General features: G+C 49.5%; 1 protein-coding gene across 13 annotated transcripts in view; it reads left to right on the forward strand.

Moving 5' to 3' along the window:
- Positions 1 to 26,211, forward strand: part of MAP4 (microtubule associated protein 4) — a 143,145-nt gene that overhangs the window by 7,313 nt on the left and 109,621 nt on the right. For all 13 annotated transcript variants that reach the window (XM_084509085.1, XM_084509096.1, XM_084509087.1 and 10 more), the window contains exon 2: positions 19,811 to 19,864. The gene's annotated coding sequence lies outside the window, so the exon portion shown is untranslated. The remainder of the gene's footprint in view (positions 1 to 19,810; positions 19,865 to 26,211) is intronic.

Here is a 26,211-nt window from a genome sequence, read left to right on the forward strand (position 1 = left end):
TTTAAGGTGATTCATATATGCAGTGGCAACTTAAATGTATTCAAGGATGCAATAGAAAGTCACGAGATGAGTTGTTGGTGCACAGCTTCAGGAGCGTTACTTTGCTAATAAAAGGAAAACTTGAGCATGTATGAAGTTATCCCTGAGAAGGCAGAGAGAAACCTCAGAAGAGCAAGCTGGAATGTGAAAGGAAACCCTTAAAATGACTCTGAGGCCTTGGAGGAGATGTTGGGTCAGCGGTGCAGGTGGTACTTGCAGCCCGTGCCCCTGCTGAGGCTGCAGGATGGTTCCAGAAGCTTCCAGCAGGATGGGGCAACAGGACATCGTCACCTCATATCCGAGGCTGGTGGCCCTTAAGGTGGCCTGGGGGTGGCACATCCTAATGTGTCTCGGGGGAGTGCTGGGACACCACCGTGGAGCTCTGCGTGGGGTGCACTGGGTGGCTCAGCTGCAAACGGGTTACATAAAACAGCTTATATATAACGCAGCCCACGTCATCTTCGGCGTTGCTTTTCTCAGGATATCTTCATGCTTAAAGCACATGCATTGCTTTTTCTTAGACTGTGCTTCCACCCATTGAAGCATGTGAAAGATGAGAATTAATGGATATATCTCTCCTCTTCTGAGGAGTGGATTTTTTTTTTAAACTCGTCTTCTGAGTAAAACATACTTTTTTGTTTGTTTGTTTTTGTTGTGCATTGGGATTTGGACAGAGCATGTAGGGCAATAGGATCAAGTGTCACATTGGGGATTACATATTTGTCCCAGGGTGACCCTCTTAGTGGCTTGCATTGGTGTAATTGGTGAATGACTGCCTGGATTTATAGGGATGTATATCTGCATTAGCACTGCCTTGATGTAACCCAGGCTTATTTGCTTTTGGTCCAACCTACTTCCAGCTTGGGAATTCTCTTTTAAGGAGAGATTCTGTAACTTGCCTGAAACTGACATTTGCAGGCTTAATTCCCACTTAAATATAATGGTGGTTTTACTACCAATAACGATTATTTATCTGAATACAGTGTATGGCGTTGCCTGGCTGCTGCAAGCCAAACGTGTCCAGTAAGCTGTACGCTGACTTGAGAACCGTGGCATTAGTGCAGGAGATGGCAATGATGATTTTTTTAAAATAATTGGTCAGCTGTTCTCTTGCCTGTATCAGTGGTCTTGTTCTTATTCTTAAAACTATGACTTTTTAACTCATGATATTAATATTGTTTTGATGTACTACGTTCTTTTACTGTCAGCTTCTGGGAGATTTCCCTCTCCAATAAAAAACGTGAACCCCATGAAGGTGGGAAACGATCCCAAGCTGAGTTTCCCCAGCTGAGGTCTCCAACTCGCCGAGTGGCTGGTACCGCACAAAGGCCTTGCAATGGGCACAGCCCCATGTGTGTCTGCAGAAAGCTCCAGGGGCTTCCTCCGTGTCTGACTTGGTCCCTCGCTGGAGAGGGACCTTCCCAGGGTTTGTGTTTGCTCAGTGCACTGCTCCGTGGTTCGGGTGTGCTCCGTTTGCTGGCAGTGTGCTGGAAGTGTGCTCAGGTAGGGGGCTCTACGGGGGGTTAGTGCACGGCTGGGGTGGTGCTAGCCGGGAGCAGCTGAATTTGTGGGCTGGCAGGAGCTGGCCGGATTGTGCAGTAAATCTCCTTACACATTTAATGAAAGCCTTCAGTTTTAAAGCACTGATCTGGGGCTCTGCTGAACCCCCGTGAGCTGTGTCTGTGCTCAGGGGTGCTCAGCTGCTCCTTCTTCCATCTGCGCCCCTGCCAGCCCGACTCACTCCTGCCCCATGCTCCTGTTTTCCTCATTACCTACCTTTCTTGCCCACCAAAGCCTGTTCGTGGGCCATCTGAGCTCATTGCGTGTGGGGTGCTTTTATTTTTGCTTCGAGGACCTTTCAAGAAGGCTGTTTGAGGGTTGATCAGAGCACGTAATTTAATACAGCGCTGCTAAAAACCTTAACTCCGGTCGGCATCAGCTGATCCGTGTCTTTTTTAAACGCGCTGCAGACGTCTCTAATATTTTTCCCCTGGGGGACCGACTTCCTGCGATAAAATGAGATTTCCTTTTAAAGTAGAGGTCCCTGGTTATATAATGAGAGTAGGAAATGGTCCAAAAGTGACGCTGGGAGGATAGAGGAGTTATTTTGGTAATTGACTGTCAGGAAAGAGAATAGAAAGTTATGCTCGGGAGCGCACCAGTAACTTGCGTGCTCTTTGGGAAGTGAGAGGAAAACGTTTGAGGAGCTCAGTGAGGGAGTGCCCGGCTCAGGGTGGAGGAAGGGGGTTAAGTTATTAAGGGTGAAGCTGTACGGTGTGTCTAGGGCTCTTAAGCTAGCTCTTGCCAAACTGCCTGTAATCTCCTTGAAGAGGCTGCTGTGATTTGTCAGAGTAACGTAGCTTTGAGCTTGAGTCTCTAGGAGAGCCGTGGCAGCTTCTGCTTTTTCGACTCGAAGGCCTGAGTGCAGGGTATTTCTTAGCCATTGTGTGCTTGGGGGGCAGTTCCCTGTCCCCAGGTAGTGTCAGAACGAGGGGCTCTGTCTTTCCACCCACATTTTGTTCCCAGAGCCCCCTGGCAGTGCTGGAAGCAGCTTTTCCTGGCCAGGCCTGGCACCGCAGCAGTGGCAGCAGTAGCAGCTCGTTGCCTTGCCCAGTGCTCCCCTCCCAAACCCAAATCCATCTGCTACACACAGTTCTCTGTGCTGGGACCCATCCTGCAGGGGTGCTGCTCCCCTGGGTTTAAAGCAGTGTAGCTCATGGGGTTTGTGTACGGCTCTTCCAAAGAAGCTTAAGACTGATTAATTCCAGATACTTACATCTCGAGTAATGAGATTTTCTGTTTTCTTGTTTATTACATTTGTTATTTATGTCTTGTTCTGTGTTGTAGCTGACCATGCCTCCAAGAATACAGGCCAGGGGAGGAGGGAACAAAACAACAATTAATTTAGTTCCTATTTCTGTTTCCTTCCTGCTTCCTCAATAACCTGTATTCCAGCGCTGACATTGTGTCATCTTCAGGAAAGCAGGGGAATTGGCTTCTCTTGGGCCACAATCCTGGGCTGATGGCACACGTGTTACCCACAACACATCGCATTTTCACACTTACAGCTCTTGGGGTGAGGTTTGAGATCAAGCTGTGGAGATTTTTGGCAGAGCTCGTGTGTGCTGGTAAGCTCCCTGGCTGTGGGGTGCTCTTAATGGTCATACGGGGTCGGCACCACTTTGCCTCTTCCTGGGTGGAAGTGGGAAGGGAGGGATGGGGCTGTGTAGGTGCAGGGAGCCCAGTGGGAGGGTTACTGCTCCCTGCAGGCGTTGGCCTTGATCTGGAGCTGCGACCAACCCTTCTGGGATCCTCTCCTTGAGGATCCTTTCCTTCCCCTTAAAGAAACCCCATTTGGGGAGTGGGAGCAGAACGTGCCGAGAGGTGTTCTTGGTGTAATCTGTCACCTATCGCAGTGAAAGCAAACTCCATCCTGTGCTGGTAGGAGCTGCATGCCCACAGATCATCCGATGCCTCCCGGAGATCCGAGTCCTCCTGGCTGTGCTGGATCCCACCACAAAGGCGCTCGCCTCGGTCGGTCTGTTCCCGATCAGCCCCTCGGCCGCTTTCCCTCTGTGGCGTGCCTGCAGAAAGGCCGAAAACGCCGAAGTGATGGAAATAAAACCTTTTTCTTCCTCTGGGCCTGGGGTATGTTTGTTTTCTCTGCTATGTAATTTGTCCGTGGCCTTATTTTTCAGCAGGCAAATATGCTGACTGTGCCTGTTACAGCTCCCAAATGCAATTCCCTGGCAGGCGTCACATCTCCTAATATCATTTTGAGGTGCTGATGTAATCGCATGGTTGAACGTGAACTGAACAGCAAATTACACCGTGCAAAACTCGCTCTTGCAATCTGTGTAGGATTTAAATACATTTGTTCACGTTATGTATCTTACAGGAGGCATTTATGCTGCTCAGCAATTTCACTTTTGGTCATTTAATGGAAGAAATGTGAATTTATCAAGTGCCGGGGGGGAGATTGGGACTGACGTGTGGCATGGCCTTATCTCATCAGGACTTCAGTGGGAGTTATCCTCACAACTGCATTCTCAATAGCTAATTCAGCACAGTGTCTAATTTGCAGATTAGAAGAGGGTGACACAAGGAGTGCATAAAACAGGTAATCAAAGTTGAAATGCATCGGAGCATCTTGATTGGAGAGCTGTAAAAAGAAGCCTTTTTCTCAAGTTGTAGTGTTGCTTAAAAAAGACTTCACAATTTATAAACCGAGGAGTAAAACAAACAGGCTGATAAACAACCCTCTGGAACAGGAAGGTGGAACAGAAATAGTCTCTGATCTCGAGTGCGTGACCCAGCCCGTGCAGAAATGCTCGGGTAGCGTTGCTCTCCCTACTAAATTTTTAAAGAAAAGGCACTTTCCAGGTTACCAAGTCACTTAGGAAGTGACCTGCCTACCTGGTTTTGTCCTGAAGTTATTTCAACTTTCAAATCCAGATGACTGTATGTAATTACCTAAGCAATATAAGCTTTGGGTTAAGCTGGAAGTTGTTGCTGGGTCAAACTCCAAGGGGAAGCCGTGCATCCACCAGTGACTCTTGGTGTTTACTGATACCAGACTTCCAAAGCAGGTCTCTTCCAGTACTCCTGATAATCCTTTAGCTTCAAGCCTGAGCTCTTCTGCAGGGCTGGGTGTAGAAAAAGCCACTAAATATGTGTGTGACACATGCGTGGCATGTATTGGGGGTAGAGGGAGTACAAGCAAGCATCTTAGCACGAGGAGCAGGGTGCAGTAGTGGCTGGGACTCTGTGTGCTGGCAGAGCTGTGTCACTCTGCCTGGTCCCATGGGATGGGGGCAGGAATCAGTGTCAGACCTGCAGCAGGCTTGTCTGTATGGATTTATGCTGCTGTAGCATGTGTTTTGGTTTCCTTTGTTAAACTTCTGGCTTCCCATGCTCGGGTGAAGGATGAGAGTGTGCTGCCCCGCTCCTGTTGGCCTTGGAGCTTCAGGTGGTGCTGTGAGCAGCGTGGTTCTGCTCACCGTGCAGGCCTACAACGTGGCTCCTTCGGTCTCTTTGTGCTGCCAGCACTGACCGGCTGCAGAAATGCCTTTTGCTTCCTGGGGTGAATAACCCGTAGGCAGGCAGGTCTTAGTGAAGAAATGCCACAGCTCACAAGTCCCTGCGTCTCCAAACAGCAGAGTTACCTTTGGTTACCACCGTTACCTTTGTCCTCCTGGCATGATTTATCGAACTTGTAGCTTGCATGTCGTGCTAATTGCCCCCGTGTCACTGCTTATCTCTTCTGAGAGGCTTTCTTTTAGTCTTTCAAAGTACAGGAGCCAGAAGCTTCAGATGAAAGCTCAGTGTTATGTTTCTCAGAAACATAATGCCAAAAAAAGGGGGTGTGTGTGTATTGAGGGGTCCACTTTCATCTACCAAACAGGGAAGTACCCTGTGTTTTGGAGGATTCTGATTCAAATCCTGTATTTCTTATCTGGAGGCTGCCTGTCTCTATCTTAGCTAGGTTTCACTAAATGACTTTTTTAGTCATAGAGTGTTGGAGTTACTGACTGGATCGCTCTGATTAAAGGCCGCCTGCTTTCCCCTTCCTTCTTGTAACCTCCGGGTTAATTGGCTCATTCCTCCTAGCTGAGGCTGGAAGGCTGCAGCGAGTGAGCTGCAGGCAGCAGACGCTTGGATGAGGGAAGAAACGAACCGACCACAGGGTGAAACTTTTGGAAGCATTTGTGTTTGCCTCTGGAAAGGGAGCTGAGAGCAGGCAGCTTGTGCCTCGCGAGAGATCTGCGGGGTTGGTTCGGTCACAGGACACAACTGGAGCTGCTCTCGATTCCTGAATACTACAGGGCTTCTTGGTTTGCTCTTTGCTCTTCATTCCTGTGATCCAGCTGTTAATAAATGCTGCTGCGTTTTGATTTGTTTCACTCGTGCTATGCAATGGCAAACTAATTCTGCATCTGTTTCTCTTTTGCTCCTTGTAGCTGAGTTGAGGATTCGCGTACGCTGGAGGAAAATACCAGGGGAGGTCTGGAAGGAGGTGCAGACGTTGGCGTGCTCGGCTGCAGTGCAGGGAATAGGATGCTCGGGTGTCAGGGCTCACGGGGTCTGGCTTATGTCCTTGGGATTACTTCTGATTTTACCCAGCAAGCCTCTTGCATAAAACCAAAGCAGTTCTTGAGGGAGAAGTAAAAGCCTCGAGCGCTTGGCTAGGAGGGACGGGCAGATGCTCTGGCTGCTCTCACTCCTGTAACTCCCTGTTCCTGGCCCAGCTGCCCTGCGGGAGCTGCTGCGCTGTGCGAGGTGCCACAGCTGGGAGAACCCTGCCCAGAAGGAGGCACGTGGGGTTTGGGTGGTCTTGGACTGAGGAAAAAACGCAGGATTTCCAGCTTCCAAGGCACAGAGTGCCCTTCACCCAAAGTGGGGGTGCTGCAGGCACCTTGGTTATTTCAGCATGATGCTTTGTGCATGTTTTGTGTGCTGGGGGTATGCGGAGTCCTTGCAGAAGGATGCCTCCCTTGTGAATCTCTGATATTCTCATCTTCAGTACAAGTGCCCGTGCCCTCGGGCAGGTGTGGTGTCAGAACCACAGACACTGAATGGGGTTTGGGTGGAGGGTTTGGCTGTCTGGAGCCTGTTGGGCTTTGGTTGAAGCCACCTTTTGAAAGTAGGTGTCTGAGCTCCTGCAAGGGGAGCCCATGAGGTGTGTTTTCCTTTCCTTTGGAAGAAAGGATGGTGGCGTGGGTTCATTCTCCAAGGGTACCTCGAGCTGTGGCAACCTTTTCCTTCCCAGCTGCTGTGTTCTTGTTCTGCAGCCTGAGGCCAGCTGTGTGCAGGTCAAGACACTTGCTCCTTACTTGAAAGGGATGCAAAGGGACTGAAGGGAGGCTGTAAGAGTTAAAAAGTGCTTCTTTAGAATGTGGGGGGGGAAAGCCTTTCCCCAAACCCTCTGATACTCGGAGTCAGGAGTCACCCCCTTGTGTTCTTAATAGTTTGTCTAAAAATATCTTCATAAGCATGCTAAATCTAAAGAGGTAGAAATATTTAAAGACAAAAAACAACAACAAAGTGAATATTTTCTGAATAATCAAGCAAACTTTCCGTGCACCATCTTCAATCATGGACTGCAGTGAACTTTCTGAAGCGCAGCAGCGTGTAACAAACAGCTTTTTGACAGAGTTTGCTGCCGGGAATGATCTCATCCTAGTGACCAAGCGGTCTCTGTGCAATGCTCCAACTATTTGCTGAAGCAGAAGGATGCTGAACGGGCTGACCACCGAGCAACTCGCTGGCGTGCGGCCGTGGCGCAGCAGCAGGTGGGGGTGCCAGCAGAGCAGCTCCTCACTGCCCTTCGGGAATGGGCTCTGGTCTCTGAGGTGGGTTCAGCTGGAACTACTCCCTGTGAATTTAGTGCGTTTTTCTGGCAATCGTACTGATAAGTTTTAAAAAGAATCTGAATGAAATCCAGTCTTACCATTTTTTACTTAATATGATCTCTCTCTTCATAGTTTTATTTATTTTAGAGCTCGAGTGCGATGAGTTGATCATCATTAGATCACGAGAGAGGATTAGATCAACGAGTTGATCATTTAGAGCTAGAGTACAATGAGTTGATCAGCTGAAGTCTGTAGTAAGAGCAAACCCCAGCTCTTCGTGTTCTGTGCTGCTTGTGGGAGTCGGCAGTTATATCTGTCTCACTGAGCTGGAATTCAGTCATGTGCCAGAAACAAAAGGAGTTTGAGTCTAAGTTGATCTTAAAACACAGAGCTCCCGTTCCTCAAGCTGTAGTAGTTGTTGTTCCTTCGGTTTCTCACCAGTCTGTGATTATCTGTTGTCCTTGAGTGCGTTGCGAGCCGCAGGCTGATTCCAGCTTGAAACGCACTATCTGTGTGTAGGGGGAGCCCAAAAGTTCCCGTTCAGCTCAAATTCAGACGGTTTATTTCTGTCTGTTGGTGAAACGCTGGGAACTGTTTAAAAAAAACAATAATGCAGCTGGATGTGAGACAGCGTAAGACACTTATCTTCCTTCTTGGAATTTGTCTTAAAAATGGGGGGGGAGAGAAGAGTTCATCAGTCATTTTGGAACCGAAACAGCCTCTAAATGTGAATGCAACAGGAGTGAGTGCTGCTTGCTGGGGGCTGCAGACTGGGAAGTCCCCAAAGGCAGGACATCCCCTTCCCACCTCCAGGCCAGGTTTCACTGGTGGTGACAAGATTTGGGAGCACGACCTGCGGGTGCAGAGCTGCAGTCAAGGCTCTGGTGCACTGAAGCAGCACGACAGCTTCGGGTCTCGCCGGTGAGCCTGCAGTAGATCCTAAACCCACGGATCCTAAATCCACGCAGGCACAGACAGTTTGCAGGTGACTGCTCCGAGGGCAGCCCCATGCAGCCGAGGGCAGCACGAGCAGGGTGGGTGCGTGGACACAGCTCCTAGTAAAGGATCTTTACTAGGAATGGGTTTCTTCTGCTGTTGGGACAGCCCTTAGGGTTCTTCCCTGCTCGCTCAGGGCCTTGCTGTGCTGGATAAGGGATGTGCCGTGTGCGTGTTCCCCACCCTCCCTCCTACAAGCTCCTGCAGCACTTCTCGCTTCCAATAGCTGGGAGAAATGAGAATTGTATGGGTTGAGCACACAGCTGGAAGCCTTATTGGCGCATCGGGAACATGTTCACAAGGAGTTTTTTCATCTCGTCGTACCCCAGTGCTCGCTGTATTGTTTGCACAGCTCTGGATTTCTGGAAAGTAAGGCTTAAGGTAGGGAATCTGCACACTAATTTGTGCTGTGAAGTGCCCTTGTTGTCCTGTTCTCACTCTTGATGGGAAACTGCTGCTTATCTTTGTTTTCAGAGCAGAAATGATGTGAACTTCCCCTGGTAAGCATAGCACAGGCATCTGGGATTGCACCAAGCTCCCCTCGTGTAGGATATCATCGTGATGATGCTCACTGCACGGCTCCTCTGTGTTCAGCGAAATGGAATAGGGTCTGTGGGGAGGGAATCCTCACCGATGCTGAGTCTCACTCTTTTCTCCCCTCTAGTTCTTCTCTATCTCATGTTTTATTCCCTGTGACCGAACAGCAATTTACAAAGATGCAGCAAAATAAAAATAGACGAGTCTCACGTCCCCTGTGCCTCTAGCTGCTCTGGCCATGGCCATAACTCCTCGATGTCTGTGCATATTTTGTTAAAGTTTAATGATGCACCACAGTGCCTCAGAGGGGGGAAGGCTCGTGGTGCTGTGCTCTGCAGCCATCCTGCAGGGTATCACTTCAGAGCCTGCGTCAGGTACAGCGCTGCGGGTATCGGGTCTCAGGACTGAGCTGACTCCTTCACCTGATCCGGCTTCTCAGAGCTGTGTGCTCCTCGTAGCCTGCTGTCTGCGTTGGGTGCTCGGAGGCCGTTCTGCTTCACACCAAATGGGACAAATCTCTTTTCAGAGGTAGCGGCACAATGGGAAGTTGGTGCTCTTCCTCTCATCTGGTTATTTTTTTGCAAACTTTGGAAACATTCTGCCTCAAATACCCTTTTAAAGTTGTAAATAAGTGTTAGGTAGTTTCAAGTCCAGTTACTTTTGCCTTTAACTTGCCAAGGAGCGATACGGTGACTTAAGCAACCACAGTTCTGATGCACAATGTTAGCGTGTTGGAGCTCAGACTAAATGTGTAATCGATTGGCAAACTGGCATCGAATCAGACTGTAAAAAGGAAAAAAAGGGGAGGGGGTGGTGGTAGTTAACTTATCTTTACAGGTTTAAAAACTAACCACCAAGAGAAGGCAGTCTGAGTCCCAGGGACTGCTTCTCTTAGGAGAGGAGAGAATTTTCCGTTGCAAGCAGGCTGCATTTTTACATCACTTCAAAGTGTGAAGACTCCTATGGAAACCCCAAAAGCACAGCCCCTATTAAAAAAAAATATATCTACCCAACACTTTTAGGTAGTTTATGGGGTGATAGTGGCAGATGGTAGGGAAAAGATGTCGCAAAGAGTTCAGTCCTGTTTTGGACTGCACCTTTGCAAAGGCTGTTTAGCACACGTTCTGTTTTGCCCCTTCCTTCCCCCTCTAAACCGAAGCAGTTCTGGCTGTTTTTCTGTTTTCTCAGCGCTCGTGTGCACGACAGCGCAGCAGGAGGCTGTCGGTCAGGTAGAGGAGCGCTCTGAATCAGGCTGAATGCTGTGGGAGAGAGAGGTAAAATGGGCTGCTTTGTGCCTTGGAAATGTGATACGGAATCTGTTAGGCAAATAACTAAATGTTAATGATCTTAATCCTATCTGGCTCACTGTTCTGACCTCTATCTCCCCTTCTTCCCTTTCAGCAGGTACGGATATCGCTTTCTGCTTCCACCTTGCACAACAAATCTACCCGTGCTTGCTCTGATTTTAGCCAGAGGCCTGAAATGTAGGTGCTGCAGGACACACAAGGGGAGAACAGCTGACTCGTGTGGCTCCCCCTGCCCACCTTAATTCCCTGGTGCTAGGTAGGAGTGATGGGGAAGCCGAGTGATCTCCAGAACACAGCCAGCAGCTGGCCCAGGCTGAGCTCCACCGCACCCAGCGTGCTGCTCCTAGCGGGGCCAGGGACAGCGGGACGTGGAGGGATGGTCTGCAGCTTCTGAAGGTGGGGTTCAGAATTGGTGGGGGTGTTCTGCAGATCATTTCCACCCACACGGTGTCCTCATGAGGCTCTGATGGCTGCATAACCAGGCTCCATCGTGCGCTTCGCTGTATCAGCAGCTCTGCTGCCTCAGCATGCTGATACTGCACAGTTGTGGTGGATCTGGTCTTGTGCACCTAGAGCTTTCAAGCAGCAGGTCCTGAAGGCTTCAGGAATATAGTCCTGTTCCAAATGGTCTTGGTTTTGGTCAGTTATAATGCTTCATGCAGTGTGTAATGATCTGAGTGTCATTGTTAGCTGTTAGAGGATGCCCTTTAGTTTAAAAGGAAATGTTTTGATCCTAGGAAAAGTGCATAGGCCCTGTACTGCTGAATAGCCGTGGCTCCTGGAAAGGCTGTTTAGCCTGGGGAGGGGAAAATAACCCCCCACAAAGTCTGCCAGGGTTGTTTTACAGCACCCAGAGCTGAGTGGGGTGTGTTTCCACGTGCTGTAGTAGGACAGGGTGAGGATCTGTAATTCTTCACTCTGCAGCCCAGGCTCTGAAAGAGCAGGATTTGGAACTTTGTGCTGTCAGATGTTGAGGATCACTGAAGCTCTGGGCAGGTTTAACTTTGTATTGATGTTGTTGTCATTTGGCTTTCTTTGCCTTTAAACTTCCTCCTGAGGGGAGCGGAGGGGCAGGCGCTGAGCTCTGCTCCCTGGGGACAGCGCCAGGACCGGAGGGGACGGCATGGAGCTGGGACAGGGGAGGGTCAGGCTGGGGGTTAGGGAAAGGGTCTGCACCCAGAGGTGGTCGGGCACTGGGACAGGCTGCCCAGGGACGTGGGCACGGCCCCGAGCTGCCAGAGCTCAGGAATCATCTGGACAATGCTGTCAGACAGAGATGCGTAGGGCAGTGGCTCTCTTTGGGGTCTGATTCCAGAAAAGCAAGTCGAGGAGCTCAGAGACTTCTGGCACTTACGTAAAAGTGATGGTGTGTCTGTGCATAGGGGGGTTACATGTTTTATTTTTTTCCTTCCTCTTTCTGACCCCTATTAAAATTTTCTTTCTGGGGAAGGCAGAGAGAACTCTACTGATGATGCAGAGACTCTAAACCTGTTTGTGTAACCAAAAAAACCGAACCAACCAAAAAAACAAATAAATTAGTGTTTCTTTTTTAAAAATTATTCCTTTCTGTACTAGTTATATTGCTGTCTGGCAGCACTAGAAATAAAATTGCATTCCCTCTGTCTAATACAAGCTGATGATGCATCTTCTGTGTCGTCATTGGCTACGTAGGTCCCAAAGTTGATATGGAAAAGGTAAAAGTAAAATCAAGTTCTGCTGTGATTCTCACTTGTAAATACTGCATTTTGGCGTGGTCTGAACTTCAAAATGTTGGTCTCCATCCACCCCTTTTAATACACGAGCTCTCGCACACAGGAGGTGCTGCCTTCCTCCTTTCATCTGCTGTAGGAAGCAGCGTGTGTGTGGCTTGCCCCGGGGATGCTGCTGTTCACCTGTGCCTAATGAGTGTCAGGTGTTGGTGAGAAGACTTCATCTGGCCGTGCTGAAACCGGCCCTGCTGCTCGTGCCCTTGGAGCCGCGCTGCTCCACGCAGTCTCCAATTCCTGTAGCAGAGAAACGAGGTGCTGCAAACCAACCTGCAGGTAGCAGGTATGGGGTGGAGGATGACAATTTCCTGCAGAGCAGCATCTGTGCTCGGTAGGGAATCCCAAAAAAAAAAAAAAGAAAAAAGGCAAACAGAAAAGCGCACTGATTGCTGGCACACCGATGGCAGCGCTGTGAGTATGGGATTTGTTTTACTTCTTTCCCTGCTCCCTCTTATTCCTTCTGTTCCTCGTTGCCGTTTTGCCCCTGGAGAAAGCAGAGAAATGTCTTTTGGTGGCCTGCTATGTGGAAGGGGTGAGCACCACCTGAAAATGTTGCCTCCTGTTCCTTATTTCTTAGGGAGATGAGGACGATAAATAGAACATAAAGCTGTGTGCTGGGGCTCGGTATGGAAATGTGCGGCCTGAATTCAGATCTGCTCACAGACCTCTTGATAAAAAGAGCAACTAGTTCCTAAAATATATCGCCATAAAAAAGGAGGTGCTGAGTTTGCTATTAAGTGGATATGTCTCAGTCTTGCTCACCTGCTAAAGTGATGGTCTTGGCTTGGGTGTGACACTTTTTTTTAAAGGATGTAGTTAACATCGAGTTCAGTTCCTTTTAGGTTAAATATTTAAGGTATTTGGGAACACTTAATGCACCGGTTATTAAACCTGTCAGACTGATTTGCTCAGATACTGGGTTTTGTTTACTTAGAGCACAGCTGGATGTGAGAATTTGGTTTAAATGAATGGCCTCCTCTACGTAGATACCTTCTCTTTTTAGCTAAGCAACATACACTTTTCAGGGTTTTTAATCCAGGGTACTAGGGAAGCATCCACAGTGTGTGTTCTGCTTAATTTGAGTACTCGATAGGTTGCTGGATTTTGGGGCGTTTAGTTTTTTTTTCAGAACACTCCGTGTCAAACCTGGTGTTAGAATGAACTCAAAAAAATGTGCTGTAAAGGTATTTCTGCTAGGTCAACACCGGGGGGCTTCAAGGCAGGGCTGGAGATGCGAGGGGAGGGCTGGGACCCTGCAGGAACCTTGTCAGTAGGTGAGGGGACAGAGTGGGTGATGCTGGCACTTAGGTTATGCATGTTGGCAGCTGTCACCTTGAAAACGTGGATACGTCCAAGTGTTGTGAGGGTCCTTCCTTACAGCTGTAAAACCTCAGAGGTGGATAAAACTCTGACAGATGTTCCTCTTTAAAGCTGTTCCCTTTCAACTTGTTGTTGCTGAGCTGGACTTTGAGCTCCCCAAGAAATGGGAGACCTGAGCTACTTCTTTGCCCATTAGCTGAAGCTGCAGACAAATCTGTGAACTTTGTGACATTGCTCTTGGCACCTGCAACTTTCTTGTGCTGCAGGAGGGCAGCGGCGCCGTCTGGATTAGCGCTGGTGTAAATGGGTGTAGTGGGGCTGAAGTGAGCAGAGAGAGATAACACGTTGTGTTATTATGGCTGGCTTCTGCTGAGCCTGCCCCAGGTTTTGCTGCTGCCTGCTGGGCGAGTGGCCTCAGTGCCTGGCAGGACTGGGAGCTGGAGGTTGGCTTTGTCCCGGTCCTTTGGCTGAAGCTGTCCTGGGCTGAGGCAGGCTGGAGGAAGAGCTGCAGAGGAGAACGTGGGGAGTTGGAGGTTGTCAGAGTTACCTCCTATTAAACAGCCCTGAGGGCCAGGCATTGCAGAGCAAAGACTTCATAAAAGTCCCTTTAAAAGACCAGTAAAAATGATAATGCATCTCCTGTTACAATTATTTTCTAAAAGCAGCGAGAGAGAAGACCTTGCAAGCACCCCTGCTTCCAGGAGGGGGCTGGGGCACTCCTAGGATGTGCCTTTTGTAGAGGAGGATCAGCTGCGGCGGGTTCCAGGGAGCTGGGAGCGATGTGAGCATCAACCCAGTGCAGGAAGGAGAAGCTGCTCGGCGTCTGGAGGCTGCCTGTGACTGTGCTGGGTGTGACCTGAGCCATGTGAGTGCCCTCTCCAGGCGTCCTGACCCCGAGCGTGCTGCTGGGGGGTGGCCGTAAGGTGTCCCCCAGCTGCAGGAGGTGCAGTCAGCTCAGCAGGCTTTGCTTAGAGGCTCAGTGAGGGCTGCTTTTTCTTGTCCTCCTCAGGGTACCATTAATGCTTAGACCCAACCGAGGGAGAAAGGCCTCTGGGTGAGCTTCAGCTTGGTGTAGTTGAGCTGTGTTAACATTCAGGACCGGGCTCTGGTATTTATAGCTTCGTATTCAGATGTGCGTGCAGCTGAGTCTCTGTAACATCTCGACTCATTAAAAATGGCTCTCTCTGGTCTTATCACCCCAAAAAGATGGCAGGCTGTTGGATAACGCTGCCGAAGTGTGGGCGCGGGCATGTGCTGTGACAAATAAAGCATGTGACAGGAGTCACGGTGGATCCGTATTGATTAGATGGAACAGTAGGAAGAATTCCTGAACTTTAGTGCCTTTATTTTTAGCTGTAACTCAGGCTGAAGGTTTGCTGTTCGATGAATTCTGCCGAAAATAAATACTTCAGGAGAGGATTAAACTGCAATGTGAAAGACAGTTTTTGTTATGCAGCAGTGTTGATGGATGGAACCGGTCAGAAATCGCTGTTCTCCTGAAATTTGCATGCTCTGAATCCAAACGAGGGCTGCTTTTAGCAAAACTCCTCATCCACACAGGAAGCGAGAGGTGCTGTTGGGAATGCAACTGTGAGAGCTAAAATTAGCGAACAGCCCTGCTAGCAGCGGAGTTGTTCAGCTGGGAAGACATACTCTGGTTTTGCTTAAATCTTTCTGTTTTTACTGAGCTGCTACCAAAAAGGAATTCACTTCCTGAGTGCGTTACCTGCCATGGTTCTTCCTTCTGTGGGTCTGGCTTTGTGTGTTCAGGTTTTTGTTTCATTTCAACACACCTGACCCACAGAAAGCTTCAAAAATCATCTTTCAACGTATTTCATCTCAGTTCTCAGCCTCTTGTTGTGTATTTCCCTGCCTTGTAACCCACCTGGTGACGACTCCTGGCCATCCCCGTGCCCCTTGGCTGGCTGGGTGCTGCCGAAACAAAGCTCCAGGAGCTCACCTCCCCGTTGGGGTTCAGGGCTCTTCTGGAAGGACCTTGGCGGGGCCTTCACGCCAGTGATTTACAAGGCCGTGAGTCATTCCTGCAACTTTCTGAATCATTGCTTGTTGTTTCCGTAGTCAAATTGCTCTTGACATATGAAAATCCGTGGTGCCATAAAAGAAGCCATGTGCAGCTGCTCATTTACTGTCTGATTGTGTGAACCTCGCTGCCTGACTTTGTCAGCCGGAGTTCTCGCAGAGGGCTGTTTGTTAAAGCTTGTCCTCTTTAATAAGGATTAAAGGCAGATATTGCCAAAGAGAATCTGCTTCCTTACGGCTGGAGAGCTTCGTTCTTCCCTCTGCTACTTGTGTTTGGGAAGTACGAGCTCATTCTGCAGGTACCAAGTCTCGTGTGACGTCTGGCTTCCTGTTCATGGATGTTTCCTTGGAAGATTATTTATTTCTCGAGTGTAGTGGAGCTCAATCTTCATGTTTTGAGGGCTCTTTGAGCTACTCGGGTCTGAATTCAGCATTTCCTTCTCTCTTGGCAGAAGGTCTACTCAAACACCTGGAATCGAGTCTAGAAGCAATCTTCCAAGCACTGTCAGCATTATCGGAGGTGCCTCATGCAGGCGTAGGAGCAGGAACTTGACGGTGATCAGAAATTCATTGACTCCTTGGCAATGTTACCCACGGTGGAAACAAGTCCACCCTGTATTGCAGAATAACCTCGTGTTTTAGGATCTTGGTTTCTGGGCACCTATTTTGGTGTATCCCCAAGGTGACTGTGGCCATGAAGGCAGCTCCCCTTGTGTCCAGTTGCAGTTAACTCACCGCGTGGCGTATTTATCCTCTAGGAAAGGACTGGGGTGGATGTCTGAGCTGTCCTCAGCTCGGGGTTTCGTGGCCAACGTGGCCGCAGAGGCTCGGGGTCCCCAGGGCTGCGTTTGGGTGCTGGGTGGTGCAGTGCTGCTTTGCATGTGGCACCCTCGCTGCGGGGCGTCGTCACTCCTCGCTTTCCATATCAAGTGATCTTCGTGCACCAGGCAGATCTGAGAGCCCGAGATGTGGAAATAAAGCACCAAGGGTGAGAGGGGACAGAAGCCAGAAGCTCTACGGGCTTCCTTTACCAGGGTCCAAGGCATGGGATCTTCTGAAATTGGGGATGGGAAGGTGGAAAGTGCTGCTTGTCTGGAGAAGCTGAGGGAATGTGTAAGGGCGTCTGACAGAACAGCGCCTTCTTTCTGATTCCTTAACTGCTCTGAAGTGTGTCCCCTTTTGGTGGGGTCAATGACAACCCCGAGTGTAAGGGCAGGTTTGGTCACACTGAGACGAGCAGGGTTTGCACCTAAAGCGCTGAATCACTGGCACCAGGGGCTGCCCAACTGTGGTAGCTTTGTGAGGAAACCTCTTCCTCCTCTCACATCTTTTTGGGTGCCTTACCAAGATCTTGTGCTTTTGTCATGGACCAGAGAGGTGGTAGCTTACTCCATCCTCAAAGGAGCTGTGGTTGGCAGCTGGCAGAGACGAGTAGTTGCTGCTTGGAGTAGTAACTGTTCAATATTGTGTAAAAGGGGGAAAACCACAACAAATGAGTTGTTTGCTATATTTCAGGGTAAACACAGAAAGTACCACGGTCTCGTAATGGGACCGGCAGCTCAGCTGGTGAAAGAGCATCGGTGGAAAACTGGAGGGGATGAGAGGAGCCATCGAAATGTTCAGTAAGAAAAAAGGAGCTTGGGAACATGGGGAGCTGAGGAACGAGAAGTGCTGGTGCAGGACGAGAACCTGGCTATTAGGGGGTAGCAAACACGGGACAGGATGCATACCAGGCACTGCCTGCTCCCTGATAGTGCAGGCAAGATAAAGACGAAGAGCGGGTGTGGTGTGGGATGGAAATGAAGCGGAGGCTGCTCTGCTCCTCTTGCGTCGCTCTTCGTTGTCACTTGTGTAAAAACTCTCCTGGGGAGAAAGTTGCGGACTTGGAACGAGGGTTGCAGTGTATGGGGAGGTGTCCCTAATATTAAAATAATTCCCTCTTTCTCTAAACTGGGAAACAGCTACGGGTGGTGATGGGCGCAGTTCAGTGTTTGCTGCCTGGGTGATCGATGCTGCGTTTTTCCCCAATTCACCACGACTTCTAAAAGTGGCTGGAGCCTGTCTCAGTTTATTCTGAGGGCGTGAGGCAGCGCACGTCTCAGACTCCTGTGAGGTCTCGCACATGCAGATCTCTGCTGTCCCACCGTCTGTGCCAGGAGAGCTGTCAAGCTGGGGTAGGAACAAGCAGCACTTCTGCTCGCCGGTCACAGACATCCCATGAGAGGGAAGAACAACCCATGTCATCTGCCTGCACCTCTGTGAGGGCTTTGGCACGGTCCCACGCGATGTCCTGGTCTCCAAATTGGAGAGATTTGGTGGATGGGCAGTTCAGGGGCTGTAAACTACAGGAGGGGAGGATTTAGGTTAGAGGTTAGGAGGAAATCCTTCACTTCAGGTGGTGAGGCCCTGGCACAGGCTGCCCAGAGAAGCTGTGCCCCATCCTTGGGGGTGTTCAAGGCCAGGCAGGATGGGGCCTTGGCCAACCTCATCTGGTGGGAAGCGTCCCTACCCATGGCAGTGGGTTGGAACTGGATGGGCTTTGATGTCCCTTCCAACCCGAGCCATTCCCTGGTTCTATATATAAGGAGAAAAACTTTTTTTTTACAACTTTGGATAGCTGATAAGACCTTGGTAGCACGTGAATGCCTTCCTTCAGGGTTCGTAGAGCAGCTACAGATGCAGCTTTACCAGGGAGGCTCTTGCCCAGACCAAGAGCCTGCGGCCACCCTCCCTTTGTGGCACCAGAACCGTGCGTGGCGCAGCGCTGTGCGGCTGGAGATGGAGCTGTGACACCCAGCACTAAGCAGGAGCTGATATTTCTCAAGTACTTCTCATTACCTTTTAATCTTCTGCCACAGAAGAGAGCGGCTCGCTCCTTTATATATATTTTTTCCCCTTAAGAAATTGGTATTCTCAACGCAAAGAGCAGTTGAGATGCGGCGTGGGAGAGCTGGTGGGGTGCTGTGGAAGCTGTGGGATGAACTCTTAGCGGAGCAGAGCACCAGGGCCTGCTGTGAGTGGGGTGCTCGTCGGCTGCAGGCAGCTGGGGAGCGAGTCCCCGATGCTCTGATCTGGCACAGGGTGGCGAGTGGTGGTGTGGGGAAGGGAAACGTGGGTTTCTGGTGTGCATTAGCAGCGCTTCCTTCTGTCGGAGGGGGAGCGGTAATGTTAGCATACAAGCAGGAGCTCATCCATAATATTTATCTCTGAATCATACACGAGGTATTTCTCCATGCCTTAATTAACTTCCAGCTCTCCCTCCCAGCCTTGTGGAAGGGAACGGGGCTCTGGCAGAAAGTTTTTCCCACTCCTGAGCGTGGCTCTGTTTGCTAGACCTGTAACGGCGGTGTTTCCACGGGCCTGCTTTTCCATTTATCTGCAAACTCTCATCCTCTGCCATGGGATGGGAAGCACGGATCTGTAGCAAGAGGAACAGGAGCTGCTGGCTCTGTGTGGCTGCATTACCGACAGGCCCCGAGCTGCCATTTCAAGTGAGGCTGACTCAGCTGCTTGCCGTGGTGAGGAACGGCTCGGGTGGATGTTTGTGTGTGTGCACCGAAATGCTGAGCTGGCTCTTCCTCTGCAGCGTGGTTCGTGCTCTCTGCCACTGAGCGCTACGTGGGGAATGCAGAGAGTACTGTTTTAATACATTTTTTTGTTTTTAGATACACTTTTTTTGCAATAAAGGAACGCTAATGAATAAAGCATAAAATAATGTATACAAAAACTTGGAGCAGAGGAGGAAATGGTTCCCTGGTAAAGCTAGTGGGCATCGCTTCACGGGCATCATGGCAAGCGTACAGCAAACAGACAAATCTTCAGCAAATCTTCAACCTGAAAAGCACAACTCCCAATTGATTTATTGAAATCTGGATCCCCTTAAAATATCAACCCAAATACCGTGAATTAGCATCTAAAAAAATGCAGTTTAAGGTTTTCTACCTTTCGCTGCTGTGTCAGGCCACAGGCGTGCTGGTGCTGCTTTAGCTTTGGTCATCTCCAGTCTGATAAAACCCAGTGCAGGAATCCAGCCTGCTTCGCAGGGGGCTGGGCAGTGTGTCCCCGTACCAGTGACTTTGGGAGCCTTTAAGCCACTCTGTAAGCACCTGAAATTGGGCTTAGTGGAGGGATGTCCTGATCGTCCACTTCAGGTTAACGGTGTGTTTATAAAAACCCATTTAATTGTGTAATAAGGGAAAAGTTGCTTACAATTTTTGTAGTATATCCTTGGCAGCTCGAGCAAATGTTGGTGTGAAATAGTCGTAGCTAGGTAGCGTTCCTGTTGAGAAGGGAACATTAAAAAAAGCCTCCGGTGGGGCTGTAGCAAGACTTCTCCAGTTTTAGTTCATTTTGACTGACAGAAATCATCTTCGAGCCATCCAAATAAGCCGACGTGCAAGTATTCAGTAATTGTCTGGCTTCCTCTTAATTCTGCATGTATTGTGTTTTGCAGATAAGCAGCCTCTGAAGACTGAAGGACCTGCTGAAGGGAACACCTGCTTTTGAGGTATGAACTGTTTTTTTTTTTTAATTATCCAACACTAAACCTCTGATTAGAAGTGAAGGCTTGATGCCTCTATGTGTACACACTGAGCTTCAGCAGCCCTGGGCTCCCAGCTACCACCCAGAGTTCAGCAATCTCCTTATCTCCTGCAGGAGCTCAGTAGCAAGGCTTGGCGGAGCAGGCAGGCCTGGCTATGACAAGCCAAGTACTAAATGGACTCTGGGATAGTCTGCATGCCTTTAAAAGGCATTATTTGGAGAGTTTTTGACTTCAGCTTCTGCAGAATAAATGTCTGAAATACATTTAACTTCCGTTTTGGGTAAATCCTTTATGTACTGCTCATTTTGCTTCCTTCATTTCGAGTGTTAGCGTCCAACACTCCCTTGCTTCTGTTCAGAGGGCAGACATTCTGCTCCACGTGTCACACAAACCTTCTGTAGGCCTCCTACTGATACAAAGATTAAGCTGGGCAATCTCAGCTAAGATGAAACCAGCTCTGATTTGATTTGGTAGGAATTAGGAGCGCTAAATTGTCTGAGTTGCTTATCCTGTCCTCCAGTTGCAGGAGGCACCATGAAGCTGAACTTCTGCTGGAGTCTGTTGCGATGTCTGCAGGCAGAGGACATGTGAGGGGCAGGTGCTTCCACAACACATTTTAGCAAAGGAATTACCATTTCTTGATATTTATATGGACTGAGGGGCCCAGGTGAATCCCACATCGCAGTTTGAGCAGTGTGGCAGTGGTTACTCTCAAATGCTGTCTATTTCTTCAAGTCCTGGGAGCAGTTTACTGCCTGTTTACTACACTAATTAATACTTTTTATCTTCACCTTTAAGTAGTCTAGCATATAAACCACTTCAACACAGGGCACAGACGAAATGCCCAAGTTGTTAACGTCAGTCTGCCAGTACAGTCCAGCGATACTTGGCTGTAAAGAACATCGAGGAGTCAAAATGCACACAGTTATTACCACTTCTTTTAACAACTATCTAATACGACTTGATAAAACTGTCTAGAAGTGACAGCCCCACGTCTCCTAAAGCCTTGCTGTGTGCACAGGACACAGAATGCCTCTTCTTTGCCTACTCTGACAGGAGGAGAGGTGCAAAGTCCTGTCTCTGCAGTCAGGCTGATGTTCGTGCCCGTTCATGACACAGCTGAAACCAGGCTCAGCATCACCGCCGCTTGTTTGTGCTGCGTGTTGGGGCTGCCTGCCAGGCCATCTGAAGTCGTTCTCTAAGAGCTGTTTGAGAAGAAGCCAGCTGAGATGGCTTATCTGGCTTCGGGTGGGATGGAGGGGGTGGGAGGGGAGGCGCCCAGGTTCTGTGCCTGCTTTTCGTGGTGGCCGCAGTGGAGCAAAAGAGGTCACGGGAGGCAGAGTGGAGCTGGTGCTCCACGCAGCTGCACAGCGATGACACCGGGGTGGAAGAGCCCTGCACTGTCCTCCCTGCGTGTTCTGTTGAATTTTCCTTTCCACTTGGCTTTGGTGTGGCTGTATGTCTGCCAGGCTCCTGGCATGTCTTGAATTGACCTCAGACTTGAATTTCCGTGGTCATGTTGTTAGTCCCCAAGTTGTTCGAGGTGGTGAGTTCGCTACAGTCTCGTTTTCCTCCTTTTTTCCATGCACAAACCCAAGTTACAACATATGCTGACTCGCAGAGCCCCGGCCATGCTCGGAGTTGCACCTTTCAACGTTTGTTGTTCCGTGGTTTCAGGACATGGAAGCACACAGGTGTTTCCCACAGACTGCATTCAGCAGCTAAAAATGCTTCCTGGAGTAACTTATCCGGGAACGTCGAATCCACGCTCATTGACTGCTGAATGAATAAAGGCAGCTTCCTCCCCGCTGTCCTCGGGGGAGCCCAGGAGAGCAGCAGGAAGGAGAGGTGTTTGTGCGGGTCCGGCCGTCGCTTGGGTCTCGTTGGATGGCCTGACCACCCAGAGGAGTGTCTGGGGCTCCTTACGAAGCAAAAGCGAGAACCTGTTCCTCTCAAACCCTGCCTGCTTGTTCTGTCAGGAGCTGTTTTCACCAAGGACAGTTTCACCTTGGTCATCTTGCCTAAACTCCAAGTCCTGGACAAGTACTAGGACTCTCGTGGCACCTACAATTTCATTTGGTTATTGTGTTGTAACATGCTTAGTAAGTACTTCTGCAAACGTTTCCTGCTGGATTAATTTATTTCTTGTGCAGCTGCTTTAGCTGGAAGGAAACGAGCACAAAAGCACATCTTTAGGATCAATGTTATTGATGAAAAGCGAGCTAGATTGGGGCTGCTGCTGCCATAATTGTAGTAGGGGTAAGTGGCTGCTCCTTGCTGTGTGACTCCCTGATCCCATCCTGCTGGGGAGCTCGCCCAGACATGGAAACTTCTCTGCCCCTGTCCTTCAGCAAGTGGAGTGACTGCTCGTGCTGCAGGAGGATTTTGTTGTTTGCTGGACGAGGGGCTGCTGCATTAGGCAGCCACCCTTTCAAAAAGGGGCTGAGGATGGTGCTGGCCTTTTAGTTTGAGAACAGTGGGAACAGACTCGAGGTTTAGCCCTTGAAGTAAGAGAAGCCTTGGGAAGAAGGCAGTGCTAATACATCTCCTACAACCTATGGCTTGAGTTCCCTGAAGAGCTGTGGGCAGAGCCCTTTATTTTAATCCTTAAAAAAAGGAAAAATAAGGCAGGGGAGGGGGTTGTTCAGTACCATACCACGCTGGTTGGCCCTTCTCTCCCTCTTTTTGGAGGGGAAGCAGCCTGTGTCAGGGGGCACAAAGCAGAAACTCGGAGGCTGTACCTGATAACATTGCAGGGAGACCTGATTTTTTTTATTGATCTCTTTCATCGAACACCCAGCTTTTGTTTTCTAACCAATGCCTTGTTTTTAAGCCGTGGCTGAATGTATTTGCTATCAAGAGCACGGAAACGTAAATACAATAGTGGTTGAACTGCAGCAGCTACTCCCTTCCTCCTCTGGTGGCTTCCTGCATGCGTTTTGGAAGGTGGAAATTACTCTTCTGCATTAACGAATTTCAGAAATGAGTACTCTTCCCCCTGGTGCTGCGCCATCAGATGTCAAAAACCAAAGGATGTGAGCAAAAAAACCCACAAGTGCTCTCATGTATGTGTTAAGACAGAGGTAAGGTAAGGGCCCTTCAACGCTCCCCTGTGCTCCAGCCTGATGCAAGCACAGGCTAACGGGACATTTTGCTGTTTTTCTCCACTTTACCTAAACCTGTAGCCAGAAAACCGTGCAGGCAGCCTTCTAGTTGAACTAACTAACATTCATCCGCTTGTGATGCTTGAGCGAGTCTCTTAAGAGGATAATTAATAAAAAGAGTAACTAATAAATGGGGGCGGTGCCTCCACCGACTGCAGCGTTGTTCTCCCAGACCTCAGCTTGCGATTATTTTAGAAAGCTGCTTCCTGAGTGTGGTTCTTGTAGCAACGTGGGTCACTAGTAGCTGATGCTGGTAGCTTTCTTAGCCGGGTATGAGTTTTGTCGTTGTGAATTTTGCCATTAAAACTAGCTCAAGACAGTGGAAGGGTTCAAATAGTAACGCCTGGTCTTTTACAGCTTGGGAGGGGTTGGGTTGAGCTGTTTGCAGGTTAGAGAGTTAAACTGACCTCAAACCGTAGGCTGTCATGTGCTGTTTTTTATACCCAGAGCCTCTCCTGAGCCCTGCACGGCACTACCAACTTTGTGGGGCGAGTTATTTCTCTGCAGTGCCTCCTTGCGTAACCCGCCGCCCGTAACACCATTAATGCGCCCCTGCTGCACTAATGCTGCTTCCAGCCCCGAGCGCAGCCGCTCCGTGATGCTCTTATGGCGCTGGGCCAGCTGCATGGCTGAACTTCGAGAGGATCCCGGGGATTTTTACTTAGCTAAGAATAAACATCACGTGAGAGCAGGGGTTACTTCCCCGCCCGGGGGAGAGCGAAGATGGCGCGCTGCTGGGGAGCGGCCTCCCCGTGCTCCGCAGGGATAAGCTGCGAGTCCGCAGGAAGCAGAAGGGCCTGGCACGTAGCCTCCTGCTTTTCCTTGCTGCTCGGTTCGCCGGTGCACGATGACACAGTGCTTTCCCAACAGTCTATTTTTATCGTTGCCGAATCTGATAACTAACCTTGGGAAAGGAGACGTGATCATACTTGCTGCGTTTCCAGCCCAGCGGTGTTTCACATTGGGCCTCGGCCTGCGTCTTGGGTACCTGGTAACGTGCTACCGAGCGCCTTGCTGAGCACTTCTAACTTCTCTCCACCTGCGTTTTTCTCCAAGAGGAATATCTCCTTCTTTCAGATTGCACACAGGCAGTATTTACTTCCAGCCTTCTAGCAAATCCTTCCATGAGCTGTTTGTAGCCAAAGACTCCAGTCCTTCTTGTAGAGGTGCCCAGGAATATTGAGCTACGTTCCACCTTGGTTTGAAAGGACTTCTGATTTTATCTTCCTCACTTATGTGTAGACAGAAATACCCCTACTTAAAAGTAAAAAGAAAAACCAAAAAAAAAAAGCCACAGAGGGACGTGGCTGCCCCAGAGCACACAGAAGGAGCAGCGGGCTCATGACTCTTGGTCCTCTGGGTATGCTCTGCTCCTACCCTAGCGCTGCCCAGGGACTTCATGAATTCGTGGGCAGCTGCGAGGTCTCCCTGTGAGTGCAGGGACCGGCTCGTTCCTGGCTGAAGGACCCGACGGGGGCAGAGTGGAACGGGCCTGGCTCCCTCTGAGCTGCGCTGCAGAGCTCCGTGCTGCCTGATGCTCCAAAACCGGGGCTAGGCACTCATAGAGCGTTTGTTTCTCCTTCTTAAATGTCTGGTTCCAGAGGGCTTTGTTGTGGTTTTGAAATGGCAACCCCCTATCTCCCAGCTAGTTCAGGTGTCTGTTCTACTTCCAGATCCCTTTTGGGGCACCTCTGTCAGTTCACAGGAGCCCCAGGGCAGGGCACGGTGCGCCAGGGCACCTGACGAGTCCATAAGCCACCACTTTCTATGGTGAGGCTTTGCAGAAGTCACAAGAGCTGGAACTTGTTTCCTAGCCTGGATGTGTGGTTCGTTGCATTCCTCGGGAGCTTTTGAACTTCCGATAGCGAAAGCTTTCAAATATTTTGTTCTTTGCAAGTCATTTGCCTGAAAAAGCAGCCGTAGATTTGCTGTTTCACTCATCTGGCGCAGACATCCAGCTGGTGGTGAGCTGTCACTGATGGAAATAGTTCACTAGGCAGCCTTCTCATTTGGAAGCTACCAGTTCTGTGTCCTGATCTACAGGTTCTCATGCTATGTAATTACGCTGTCAAGAGGTGCTTAGCTTAATTAAAGTGAAGTAGCTGCTCTAATGCAGTCACCAACATAACGAGGATTACTCTGTATAGGTAAAGGAGTAAAGCTTGTATGTAAACGGAGTTCCTGGAAGCAGTGACTGTGTGCACCCAGTTGCCAAGCAAAGTGCTTCTGTTTTCATAGCTCCTATTCTCTGCAACCTGTCATGTTTTATGCTACTCGCTCAAATTTTGCCTTGCTTTTTGGGTAACACCAGCTGGGGATGTTGGGACACTTCTCCAGGGGTTGGTTTGTGTGCAGGTGGTGTCCAACCTTTCTCGTGGGCATCAGATCGTCGCTGTGTACAGAAAGGTGGCCTCCAGCAGCTGGACGTGAGCTCTTTCAGTGCCACCTGTGGCTTGATTTACCCTTGATACCCCTTGTGAAATAGGGGAGCAGAGCTGCTGGGTCTCTGGCCTCTTCCTGCCAGGCTGTTTCCACAAGCTGGGATTGCCTCGGCTGTTCTATGGAAAGCTGAACTCCCAGTTTTCAAGACTTATCGCAGTAAACTTGCACGATACGAGTGTAACACTTAAATGCTATTTAATAGTTGCTGATTTTACTCTTTGAGAGCTTTTTTGTTTCACTTCATCTCAGAATATCTGTCTTCTCTGGTCTTTACTTTCCCTGCGACCCTCTTAGATGCTTATATGTACATGAGGCAAACCATGGAATTCGTGAAAGTATCGAGGGCCTGAGCAGCACTGCTACAGCCAGAATTCATCTGAACTGGATCTCTGAAAAATCATTCTTCTCCCAGCATGACTCATGAGTTCTTTCACGTCTCTGGGTTTGTAGCTGCAGTGTTCGTGCTGCTTGGGAAGAAAGCGCTACAGTAACAGAAGAAATCGTCTTAAAATGAAAGCTGAGATTGTCAAGTAAGCATAACTCATTCTGGGAACAGCACATATAAGACAAACGTGGAGCAGGATGAACGTAGAGGAGCTGAAGGGAGGGCTGAGTGACTGAGGTGAATTTCTGCAGTGAAACTCTTCCCTCTGCGTGCACTCGAGTTGTCTTTCCCAGGCCTTGGCAGCGAGATGATCTCGGGGG

The sequence above is a fragment of the Aythya ferina genome (assembly GCF_964211825.1).
Source record: "Aythya ferina genome assembly, chromosome: 2".
In the NCBI taxonomy this organism is placed as follows: domain Eukaryota; kingdom Metazoa; phylum Chordata; class Aves; order Anseriformes; family Anatidae; genus Aythya; species Aythya ferina.